The following is a 13,450-nucleotide window of genomic DNA, read 5'->3' as shown; positions in this document are numbered from 1 at the left end:
TTTTCAGCAAAACACTTGAGGGACCTTTTGTGATTAGGAAATACAATGCTGGATGAAGAAGCCCTTTAGTATAAACAAAGTAAAATCTAACTGCTCTCTCCCTCTCCCTCTCCCTCTCTCTCTGGTGAGGATTGTCCCAATGTTGCCAAGGGTTCTAGCTCAGTAAGAGGGTTGGTATTTTGGCATTTGTTTTTGGCTGCAGGAAGAGAGCACCTATAAAGTTTTCCTAATCGCACTCACTAGCCTGCAATTTGTTGTTTCTCTGCTGAGCCAATGATCAAACTGGGGCACCGCATTATGCCAGCAATTAGCTTCATTCTGCAGCCCCCACACACATTTTATTGTTGTTATTCTGTTCAAGAGGGATCAAATCAGATTACATGCTTGCTTAAATGTTTAAAGAGAATAAACATGTTATGTATCTAGGTAACCAATTCCAAGACAGACTGGGAAAATGCAGTACTGATAAATATAGCACAGCATAATTATAAAGTTTCTTAAATAGAAGAAGAGAAGCCAAATGTAGTTTGTAAAGCCAGCATTTAAGGTTAGAAGATGACATTAGGAGAAAAAGAGAACAGCTGCCACTGGGCCTTTTCCTCTTCCTCCTCTTCCTCATAATGGCTAGCTTAACACAGTATGAAACATGGCACCATCACAAATGCAATGCTCAGATAAGTGTGTGAATCTAACCCTATGCAGGCATTCAGTGCATCACTTGCCCTAGCACAAGGGGGGGGGGGGCACTGTGGAAACATAGCCCCACCTTCTTTGTCTTGAATATTAATTAAATGGGTCTTCCATCCAGGCATCCACATGCATATCATAATCATCTACAGCAGGGGTCCTCAAACTTTTTCAATAGGGGGCCAGTTGAAAAGCAGTGGCGACACATGCGGGCTGGTGCACACAGGCCAGTGAGGTGTTGTCGGGTGTGCGCGAGGTGGCGTTGGGCGTGCGTGGCAGGGGCTCGCTCACTTGGAGATCTCCCAGGGAGTTCAAAACTATCTCCGAGAAAGCAAGCCACCACCTCCAGCCCACGCTGCGAGGCAGCGGCAAGCGTGTATGCACAGGGGAGGCAGGCGGCAGTGGCGGCTTGCTCACTTGGAGATGGTTTTGAACTCACTGGGAGATCTCTCAAAGAGTCCAAAACTAGCTCCGAGCGAGCAAGCCACCACCACCTGCCCGTGCGGCGAGCGCACGCGTGGGCAGCAGGCAGCAGTGCATGCCGGATAAATGGGCATGGTGGGTCAGATCCGTCCCGCAGGCCATAGTTTGAGGATCCATGATCTACAGGGAGGGGATCTAAACCTACTGAATGCCTGAATAGGGTCTATGCCCGTATGTACTCATATCCAATTAGTGCCAAAGCACTACAATCCTACAGAGGGGTTCCATACAGAAGGCATTTAGTGAGTGCTGATGCTTCCTCACATACAGTAGCTAGAGGAAGTTTTAGGCAGTGTTAACATCCTCCCAAGCCTCTCCTGTGCTTTGCAACCCTTTTGCAGCTTTTTTTTAAGGAAACAGCTTAAGGAAACATTTTCCAGAAAGCACATTGTGAGAAGTATCTGTATTTTCCCAGTTCCACTATTCTGCAGTGCCACCTTGTGATAGTGTAATGGAACATGTGGAAAGGTGAGGGTTGGGGGAACCAGGGGACAAATGGACCCAATCTTAATCCTGCAAAGAATCCCAAAGCAGAAGCCTTGGTGAGGAAGCAGGTTGAAAGCTGCATGCAGAGAAGCCTTCCATAAATCCAGGGTACAGCCGGACCTGGGTTAAATGTGAATTTAGAAATCTATATTCAGTTTATGTTACAATGTAGAGTGCCGCCTGTCAGAATCACTTAGGAGATTCTGAGGAGGAAGGGTTTCTTTTGTGCCATTTCTAAGGGAGAGGAGAGAAAAACAACCTGGTGGATTGATAAACCTGGCAGCCTATATAGCCCTGGACATCCTAAGGGGCAGTACACTGGGTGGGAAGCCCATGACCTCTGAACATAGAGGATTATGGGCATCCTGTGCATAGCTGGGGAAGTGGTGGAGGCAGCCTGCACTTCTCTGTTCTTTGCAGCCTGCAAGTCAGAGAGAGAGCTGATTTCACCTGTCCAGCCAAGGTGCTTCAGAGGGGGAGGGAAGGAGACTCAAAGACTGCCATGATGCCTCCTCCCTTCTCTGTCCCTTTGCCCCTTCTCCAAGGTTGTGTTTATGTCCTGAGAGAAGCAGCCAGCTCAGTGTTTTCCATGCCAAGAGCAGGGGGGGGGGGTCTGCATTTGGATCACTCCCTAGCTCTGAGGTTGCAGCTCTTTTTCAGTTTCAGATGTGGGAATCTGAAGAATCTTATGGCCTTCTAGATGCCACTTTACTTAAGATAAGTTTGCTTAAGATAAGCAAAAAGAGAAAAATGCCCATTTAATGTCTCAACATTCTATTGCTTAAAGAAATGGCACTAGTTGAGCTAAAAATTTGAAATTAGCCATTCAGAGTTTACTAATGAAGTCTATACTTTTACAAAATATCAGCCTAATCCCATAAATAGCCACAGGATCAGCAAGTTAAAAGGTGCTAAACACTGACATATATAAGCCTTTTGCTCCAATATATGGCATGAAAAATCATATATTTCTTTCACAATTTGAAAACTATAATGTACATTATTTAGGCTTGCCAATCCATTCCAAAGTTATTAACATTTTCCTGCATGTTATAGCCTATGGTAGCAACTGCTGATGAAATTATGTCAGACATGCTCAGTTTTCCTTCTGAAGCTAGAATGCTGCCAGCACTCCAGTTTTCCAAAAGGTCTTGCAGAGGAGATGTACCACATTCTATGTCAGAAGCCCATACCTGTAGGGCTTTTCTACATAAAATATCTATTGTGCACCTGTGATTGCTTACTCACCATTGTTTATTATTATTAATACACTGAATTTATATCCCACCTTTCTTCCTCTTGCAAGTAACCCAAGGCAGCATAAAGGTTCTCCTCCTCTCCATTTTGTCCTCATAACAACAAACTTGTGAGGCAGGCTAGCCTGAGAGGAACCCAGTGAGCTTCATGACTGAGTTGGGACTAGAACCTGGATTTCCCAGGTCCCCAGTCCAGTAGTCTAACCACCATGCCACGATGCTTTAGACAGCATTGTGAACTTCCAGTTGCTCTTCTGTTTTATCAAAACACTTTCCTGGGTTACTATGGAATAGAGAAAATGCTGTATTAAATTACAATGGAGAAAATAGTGCTTTACTTCCTGATGTAGTTCTGCTGTTCTACCATTGTGTAGCCCCACCGAGAGACTAGGTGCTGGAAAAGCAGGGAAGTTTTCAATTTAAAGCTTAATGTCTAAGGAGACTTGTGTATGAGATGAGGTCAGTATGTTGGGCTGTTTATATAAGTGGAGTATATAAGACAACCCAGATTTTTTGCTTACAAAGCTGAGCTCATCCCAGGGCTGAGGGAGGCAGTGAGTGTGGAGCAGACTGTACAAAGTGACACAATTAGCACCAGCCACATGAGCTCTCCACAACTGGGAACTTACCCATTTTGACCTTCTCTCCATTAACGATACTGCACAGAATGCATTGACGATCAAACAGGGATCCTCCTTTATCGGTTTGATTAAGTGACTGGCCTCCTCTTTCCCCCTTTTGCCAATTATTTCTGGCAGATCACAGCAATTCAGGCAATTCTGTTATCAACTGATGGAGCCAGATGGGTAGTGCAACTGTGATTTAACTATGTGTGTATGCATTTTAATAAATCAAATCTGCAGTATTTTCAGTCCATTTTTATTGCAGATGAGCTGCATGTAATTATTTTAATAAACCCAATAAGCATGTCAAAACAATTCAATAAATTACTGTATATATTGGTATATAAGGCAACCCTTGAAATTGGAAATAGCAAGGCAAAAATTGGGAAATCTTATACTCCAGGTGAAAATTTTTCATCATATTCATCATTTTAAAAGGGGATAGATAATAAAGACAATGGTATTTACAAGTTCAATTTTAAAAAAAAACCTTACTGGTACTGGGTGAACTCATCCTGAGTTGTGTTATGAGCTGTGCACACAGCTGCAGACCTGGTTCCAAGTCCAGCATCTGCCCCACCTTTGCCAGCGGGTGGCACACCATTCTGGGCCTGCTGTGGCAGCTAGGAAGGGGAGTGTTCCCCACATGGCTGTCTGTGCAGAGACACAGCAAGGCCCGGGCCTCCTTCCTCTCGTCTGCCCCTGCGCCGCTGGCACCAGCCGTCCTCCCTAGCCAACCCCAGCCAGCCAGCCCCCTCGTGGGCTGCTGTCAGCCTCCAACTATACAAAACCTTCAAGTGAGATTGGAACAGGAATGTGACTATTAACTAGCATACAATAACGTGACTTCATGAGACTCTATAAGTTCTGGCTGACAAACGCAAACATAAACCAGCATATAAGAGCCCCTTGGAACTGAAAACAGTGAAGCAAAAATTGGGGTCATCTTATATGCCCAACATATGACAAACACCAGGAAAACAGCTCAAAATATCAAGCTTGTCTTATACATGAGTCACATTATATGCCAGTATATAAAGTATTTATTAAAAAGAAGGGAGAAAGTGTCTTATACTTAGATCTAATATTTTATATTATGCATAAAACTATATTTGGCAGTATATTCAGGAAAAATAGGTTGGATGAGAAAGATCCTGATGCGAGCTCTTTTGTGAGGGAGTGTATGTTGAATTGGAAAATGTTACACTATGGGGACTGGATAGAGTGCAGTTACATCTTCATGGGAAGTCCCTAAAACTATCAGTCCCTTCGCAAAGCTACGTTCTGAGCTCATGTTGACAGCCAAGCCACCCTGCGCAGAGATCTTCCTCCTGGAATGGTCTGACCTTCTGAATCATCCTGATTAGAAGAACATAGCAGCCTGTCAGACGCAGTGGTGAAGCAATTTGTGCAGCAACATGCTCACCAGTAGTTGCTCTCTGCCATCTCTGAACTGTACCCAAGCCTTTTCATGTCATAAAGTGGCCACCGTACCTGTTAGTGCCTGGAGACTCCTTTCACTAGCTCCTTTCACTGCATGGGAACTGCTCCCACGCAGCTCCTCCCCACACTGTTGGGGCAACGTGCAAAGTCCCAGCAGTGCATCTATGTAATTTTAGACCCTGGGCTTCATTGGTCTTATCCCCACCCCACATTTAAACAGCCCCATGTGTTGCTCCAAATAATGAGATGCACATTCGGAGCCATGGATATGGTCAGCTGGCCACACCACACCAAAGGGGAGCCCTGGCATATTCATGCCAGCCTATGGACTCCTGCTGCTCTCGGAGTGGTCCTTTGGTGGCTGGATTGTGGAGCCCTGGGCCTCAGACCGGATGTGGAGGGGGCCCTGGATCCCAGACCCAATGTCTAGCTGTAGCTGCACCACTTATTGCGACTCCCACCCCAACCAGCGTTGTCCCTCTGGGAAGGCAGCAACAGCCTTCAAAAGATGATACCTCATGCTGGCCTATTGCAAGAAGGAGACCCCTGCTCTGCCACATGCTGCCGCGTTCCTTCCCACCCTCCCTGTTCCTGGGATTTGTTTAAGATTACTGTGCAGACAACTTGTTTCTACAAAGGGCTTAGTTCCTATTTACATCTCACTGGCACCACCTTAAAACCATTTATTCTAATTGCTCTGACCATATCAATTTCACAGAGAGCCACTGCTTCTAAAAAGCTAAAATCAGAGGTTTTGCGCTTGGCACCTGCCTGCAGGTCAGGCTCTCAGTGCTTAGGACCCCAAATGTGTGTGCAGGATGGCTGAGTAACTACTCAACAGCAAATGAAACGTAGTCTGAACTTTTTCCAAGTCATTCCAGTTCCCAAAATCAGTCTAGGTACAACCAGAATTTCCAGATCTCTGGGCTATCACCCAGGTTTGCCCTGCTTCAAACTAAACTGTTGAACAGTATCCTGAGTCAATAAATGTTATTGTTAATAATACACTGATTGTTTAGAAAGGGAAAACGTATGACCAACATTTGGAATTGCCAATGCTTTTCTAGTCTTGCTCTTGTCTCCCGATGCCAACTGTGAGACAGGAAGAAATTGAGCAGGAGAAGTTTTTCTTGGCATGCTGATGCCCTGGTAATGAAAGCCTGACCTGCTGGATCACTCCTTGGTGCAAGGTTGTTAAAAGCACAGAAGTGTGCGGCCAAAAAAAAAGCAATCTGACCCTTGCATCATCCGTAGTTGCATGTGTTTTTGCACATACAGGATTGAATGAGGATTTAATTTTAGTTTAGCTGTCTTATTACCATTCACGAGTGTTTGAAGAGAAAGCAGCAAATATTTACAGTAGCTATTTGAAAATGAAAGATAGATTGAGAAATGCCAATTTCAAAAGGGCTTGTTTGTTGAATATTTTAAAATATTGATAAACATCATGCTCCAGGAGAAGGAAAAAAAATCACTTGCTAGTTTTAATGTCCTGCTGAGTCATTCTAGCAGCTTAATATTGTGTAAGTACTTGGGAATGTTAAATAACTGGCTTCTTTAATTGTATGTATAAATCATCTCAGGTTGTTGTTTTTTCCCATCGTGTATATAGATAACTAAAACAGATCTGGGTTCATCAGTTTTTGCTTACAATGTATTTACTTAAGAGCAAGTGACCCTTTAAGGAACATTTCCTTGTGCATGAGGTAAATTATACTTGGGACTACAGCAAACTGTCTTCTTTCAAGCTGAAAAATAAACTGTAGTCATGTCTACTGTCACTGGTCTGTAAATGGGGAAGGGACCACTTTAGCTAAAAAGCTGTGGCTGAAAAATGATAGAAGGCTCACTTCAGTAAATATTAACCTGCGAAAAGCATTCTTAATTCACGGCATTGGCTGTAACCATTTTCTTACCTCCTGTCTAACCTGCTTTTCTTTATATGATATTTTGTGGAAGTTCTAAGCTTCATCGGTTTCTACAGAAATCTGAATGTTGCCAACCAGCAACAAGACCTCTCACATGCCATCTTGATGAAAGAGGTGGATGTGTCTAGCCTTCACCATGTAAAGGTGGCCTGGTCTCCATTCCACATAGGTTTTATTATATTATAATACTTAGAAAAATTATACCCTCTCCTCCTGCTGCTCAGAGCAGCTCCCAAAAATAAAAATCACTCATACAAATACAATAAGTAAATCATATAAGGATATCACCCAGAGATCAATATAGTTAGGTGTTCCCAACCTTTCCAAGCAGTGAGAAGTGCCAAGGCTACAAGGCTGCAGCTCTCCTTGGATTCATGTTCCTTTGGAATGAAGGCTTATGGTGATTTCCAATATTTGAATGTATTTACAAATATACACACTGAGCAAATTGAGGCATGGGTTGAGTACCCCAGTAGAGAGCCACATCAATTCACACCAGAAAGAGACAGTTTACTGAGCCTGAAGCCCAGGTATCTCTGCAAGCACATTTGCACATAGCGGGTGCTGTGATTTTCAGGGCAAAATACTCCCTACAAGGCAAGACACTCCATTATTTTTATACAGATTTATGACCGAGTCAAAAACCACTCACTGCCCTGTCAACTTCCCCCACCCCCATAAACTTGCTTACCAAATTTCCTTTTCCCAAGAAAGGGGCAGGTAAGATGAACTTCTGTACTTTCTTTCTTAAGAAGCTGGAGTTTCAGAGAAAAGTATAAAGGACACATGAACCTGAGGGCTGTCAGGGAAATGAAGGATCTTGCCATGAAGGAGGTATAAATCACACTACTCACTTTTCACGAGCAGCTCACACCTTTGCTTTATCTTGACAGCTTGTTTTTTGACAACTATCAAGAAGAAGCAAAGGGGGGGAAAACCCATCTGGAGCTGCTTCGAAGCATTGTCCGGGGTTGCTTCATTTCTGCAGCAAGCACCACACCCACACACCCACCCAGGACATTGAACCAGCCAAAGCTTCAAATTCCTGTACTCTCACCACTGCAAAGGTTTGGAGTGGTGCAAGTGCAACTACAATAACAAATAAAACACAAACATTTTGTACACATTTGGTGTGCACACAAAAAACTGCTACTCACCAACATCCCCTCCAAGGTGCCATTCAGTGAGACTTTGGAAGCCATCAGTCAAATTGGCTTTCGTGATCTCTTGGGGTGCGAGGAGGTAATGTGAAAAAAATAGTGTCAATGTAAAAACGGCTCACAATCACAGTAGGGGACATTCAGTCAGTGCTAGTCATGTCAGTGCTGCTTGGGCACTTGTGAAACAGCTGGCACTGGTGGATGTTGGGACAAATTTGGCAAAAGCAGCAATGGGTTTTTACCACCTTGCCATTAGAGTTACTAGACTATCTCTGGTATCCATGATGGATAGGTTGCCCAAGTCTAGATGCCATGACAACCCATCATGGATGCAACAAGCACTAGAACAAGCTTTGGATAGTCAGGGTGTCTTATTCTCCTCAAACAAGCCACCCTGGAGGAATCAGTCTGACTGCACATGACAGGATAAACCATTATTGGTAATAACCCATGATGGGTAGTTGTGGTGTGCAAACCCAGTCTGTTTATGTTTGTTCAAAATTCAAGCTAAGCTTCAATTGTTCCTTCACACTGAGACTTGTTTTGCATGATCATCATTGCCTGAACAATCCAGTGGAACCCACAGTGGTTTGTTTTAACTCCAATGCATGCTGCTTGCATTTACCAAAAGATTAGCCTGGGCATAGCTTATTGTGTCATCCAAAGCCAGGAAGTATGGGTTGTTGGATGAGGAAACAAACCTTTGAATAATGCATGGCCTGTTCTTCCATTATTTGAGGATTGCCTCCCATCCAACAAGTCATGCTAACTGAGCTTGGACATGGAACAAGCTGCATCCAAGTATACAATTCAGCAAATGGCACCTGACATGCCCTTCAGCTTAAACACACCATCATCCCCAATTTAAGCTGTGGTGATCATGCAAACCAGGCCAGAGAACTAATTATATTGTTTTTCACTGTGAAGTGGGGAGGCCCCTACCTACTCCTCTGACCAGTTTTTCCTATACCTATTGAGGACATTGCTGAGTGGGTCCTCGGTCAAGAAATAAGTTTAACAATGGGCTTCCATGGAGACACATCACCTGAATATCCTGGGCTATTTACACTCCATTGCCATGTTCAAGACTGCCTGAGGGCAATCCACAGAGATTGTACTGTTCTGACAGATATTTGACAGTAAACCCCTAACAATATAAACATTATTGTGGCTGCCAGACTATACTATTGATTTCTCCTTCCCTCTACCTCTGCCTAAAAGATGAGTTTCTAATATAGAGGAAACAATCTGGCAATCCGTGGGACAGGAGATCAAATTCAACCTATTCATTGCCTAGTGCCCACCCTTCTGGTATGATTGTCTCAGTATCCATACAATGTTCCTAAATACAATGTTTAATGGAAGATAGTTTGTCTTGTTTGTTTTGTCTCTTCTATTGGTAATGCTACAGCAATCTGCTAATTCTTAGTATACCAGACATGTGCCTTCTCCCATGTGCCATATTAAACTTATCTGTATTCTTCACTGAGGCCTACAGCACTGTTCATGTCTCAAGGCTTTAATCCTGTATCTGTCAACAAAGGATCACATTTACGTGAGGCTTTCAGGGTTCAGACATTGGTCCCCCTTTAATCTAATTCACCTGAAGCTTGTGCAGTTCCACAGGCAGTCTTCTCATGTATATAAGGTTTCTTTGATAGTGCTAGGGCTATGTATTCATTGGCAGTATGTCAACTACTTCGAATTAGGTGTTGTTTTTATAAAAGTAAACGCATTAATCTTGACTTCCAGGTGTTCTCTTGCATTATCTTCCAGAACATGCAAGGTCCATTCTATCATGTCAAACTTCAGCCATGTGTTAGGAACTATGATCACTTTACTTACCAGTGAATTCCACTGAAAATGAAGATTTCCTGGTATAAGTCACCTTGTTTATCCTAAACAGCATGCCAACTTTAAAATCTGAATATGTGATAGGCAAGGTTAGGCATGCTTAGTCAGTAGTAAGTCCCATTGTATTTAGGATGTTAGCCTTCCTAGTAACATGTGGTAGATTTTGTGTTAGGACTGTATGTTTTAAGGGTGGAAGAGCTTCCATACTCACTTTCTTTTCTCTGATATTGGCACCATTTGCTAAGAGTCCAGATTAAGAGTCCAGATTATATTCCACTAAGAGTCCAGATTATATTCCACTTTGCTAAGAGTCCAGATTATATTCCACTTTTTCTGTTTCTCTTTCCCCAGGTCTCATTCTGAGATAAATATTGGCTTGTCGCAATATTTTGAGCTTTATCACAATTTTAGAAAAGTTTTCCAGGTGTGAGCTAGCACTACTCTTTCATTTGATTTGGAGCTGTGACATGCTTTATGATTACCTGGCCACCTCTTCACCGTTTGCTATTCTAAAACATGGTCCTTCTCCTTATGCAGTTCCTGCAATTAATACTATAATATGTCTTAGCATGGGTTCTAGTTTCTTGACAAAACCTTGGCTGAACTTGACAGAGCTGGTGAATTTCACCTTCCTTCTTCCATTTGACCTTAAAAATATACACTGCAAGGGTGAAAAAGAACAAAGGATCAAGGTTTGCTTTAAAATATGCATTATAGCTCTAGAAGTGCAGTAGGTATAGGAAGACAGAGACAATTTCAGAGATGGTACAAACCAGTGATGTGTTTCAGTTCTGTACTCCAAGCAATCCACAGAAATAGTACTGTTCTGACAGATATTTGTCAAGACAAGTCTCGAGTCCTTACTCTCAAGTCCAAGTTGAGTCTCAAGTCATTGCAAGAAATTTGAGTCAAGTCTCAAGTCTCCCCATCCTCCTGTCCCTACTCCCTTGTCCCTCCCTCCCTCCCACTGCCTCTCTCATGTCAAAAAGAAGAGCTGAAGCCTAGCTTTGCCTTGCCTTGCCTTTCCCCTTTCACAACACACTCCTCCCTATCCTGCCCCAGCCCCCTTGAAAATTCCTCCCTCCCGCTGCCTCTGCCTTGTGCCTGCCTTCCAGGATATCCTGCCCCACAGTAAGGAGCAATTTGGTTAACAAAAAAGTGTAGAAATCTTGAGTCAAGCCCAAGTTGGTGAAACAACTTGAGTTGGACTTGGGAGCAAGTTGCTTGACTTGAATCCCCAACACTGGTACAAACTCTGTCATAGCGCACCTAACATAGTTATCTATGGTGAAATTTACAGAGAGTAGAGCTACTGTAATCCCTGACATCTGCAGGTAGGGCTGAAGGAGGCTTAAATCTTTGGGGTGGGAGGGCACTGTCAGTCCATGGAGACCAGAGGTGGGCAACCTGCAGCCCTCCTGATGTTTTGTCTTACAACTCCCATGATCCCTCATTATTGTGACTGATGAGAGCTGTGGCCATCCAGATCTTTTGGTCCACAAGTTGCTCACTCCATATACAATACTGAGCTAGATGGACCGGTAGCCTGATACAGGAAAAATCAGCTCCCTCAGTATCCCTAATTTCTTCATCCAGTGATGGCCAGTCTCTTTGCAACTGTGCCAGAAATCCAGTCAATGATATGTTATTGTGCCATCCTGATCTGCAGTGTATGGTGTTTGCAGTTCTGAGTGCCTTGGTATGTCTTTGCCAATAATTTCCACAGCCAGGGAGCTAGCTGGCAGTAATACAATGCAGGATAGACGCAGAGATGTAGACCTGACTCAGGCATAGCCAGCAGTACAGTCCCTCCTACTTCTGTCAGAGCCAAACCTGTCCACAGTTTGCACCATTTGTGGTAGATATGCCTCAGCTTGGCCATGAATGTCTTGGGCAGAACTTTAAGGGGGAAGGACAGTTGGAAAGATGTAGCTGGATGACAGCCTTTCATTCTTTCAGTGTATAAATAGATGATGTTTAATGTAAAGTAGATAATTTTTTAAGGGAAGCATATGAAATTCAGGCTGTGTAGGAGAAAGATTTCATTGTGTAGGTGTTTGCCCATCAGTGCTGACTCATATGCAAAACACTTTATTCCTAGTAATCCAGAAGCTAATAACATGGTATCTCATGGTTTTGAAGTATCTCATGACTATCTTCAGGTAGTCCTGTTGCGAATGTGACAACAATCTAGTCCACAATATGTAACTGCCATTTTGTTCTGTGCCGTGTTCTAAGTGACTGTGTTGAGGTCCAAGAAGCAAGTGGTCCTTGGACCTCATAGGCATCATAGGCTGACCATGACAACTATCTGAGTCCTGTGTGAGATAATATCCCCCATTTTCCCCAAGGAAGCAGAGGGTGGCTAGACAAAAGGACAAGCCATATCTTGTTGCAAAGCACACCCCTCCATCCCAAGTAGTGAGATGTTTCCAGAGGCAGCATTTCCTTGTGAGCAGGAATGGTGTCTCTATAATAAGTTTGTTTACAAAGCAGGAGGGAACAGGCAATTGCCCAGATAGACAACATCAGTCTTTAAACAGCTTCTCCATAAATAAACAGCATACCCTCAGGACCCCTCCGAGTCTCCTTTTCCCTAGCCAACTACAAAATCTCAGTTGTCTGTCTCCTTTGCTGGCTCCTTTCCAGTTCTTGCCTATTTCTCTCCAGTTCCCACCCTAGCAAGTAGGGTGTGGGCAATTGCTAGGAGAAACTCTGTCCTAGGCCATCACGCTCACCCAAGCAAATCTAGATAAAAGATTCTTTACACTTTCTATGGCAGTAGCAATATATTAAGAGTGCAGTGCTAATCACATAAGGAGAACCCTGCTTATGTGGATCAGAGCAAGAGTCCATCTAGAGCGGCATTGTGCTCACACAGTGGTCAACCAGTTGTGTGTGGGAAATGTAGAGTTAGAGCTCTGGCTCCCGTTCCCCAGCAACTGTTCTACCTCTGACACTAGAAAAAGCACGTAGCCACCAGGACTAATAGCCATTAATAGCCTTAGTCTCCACAAATTTGTATAAGCTCCTTTTAAAGCCATCATCTTGCAGTATCCTATAAACACTTACCTGAGAGCAAATCCCATTTAACTCTTCAGAGTTGGTTCTGACTATTGATCCTTACAGACTTGAATAGGCAATTCTTTTCAAACACTCTGTTCTATGATATGAAATTAAAGCTCTGTGTTTTGCAACTGCAATTTACTGATGTGTTTTAAACATTTAAATCCATGTCCTCTACAGTCACATGAGTTGTGAAGTCACCCACTATTGCACAAGGGTGGTTTGGAATGGATGGTTGTGTAACTGTGGTTAGGATGGACAAAGCCATGTGCTGGATTAGACGACCATCATGATTACAGTTAACACTAAATACTTAGTCCCTTTTGGGTAAAAGGGGAAATCTTTCAATTTTCAGTCAAATTATGAAATGGGAACCAACATAAGCCAGCCTGCAATCTCTTTACTCTCAATGGCAGTCTTTTAAAATGCTAATATTCAAAGCTATGGTGTGTGTGAAATCAGGT

This window comes from Varanus komodoensis, unplaced genomic scaffold (genome assembly GCF_004798865.1).
Source record: "Varanus komodoensis strain SLA01 unplaced genomic scaffold, ASM479886v1 scaffold16, whole genome shotgun sequence".
In the NCBI taxonomy this organism is placed as follows: Eukaryota; Metazoa; Chordata; class Lepidosauria; order Squamata; family Varanidae; genus Varanus; species Varanus komodoensis.
This window is presented reverse-complemented; position numbering follows the sequence as displayed.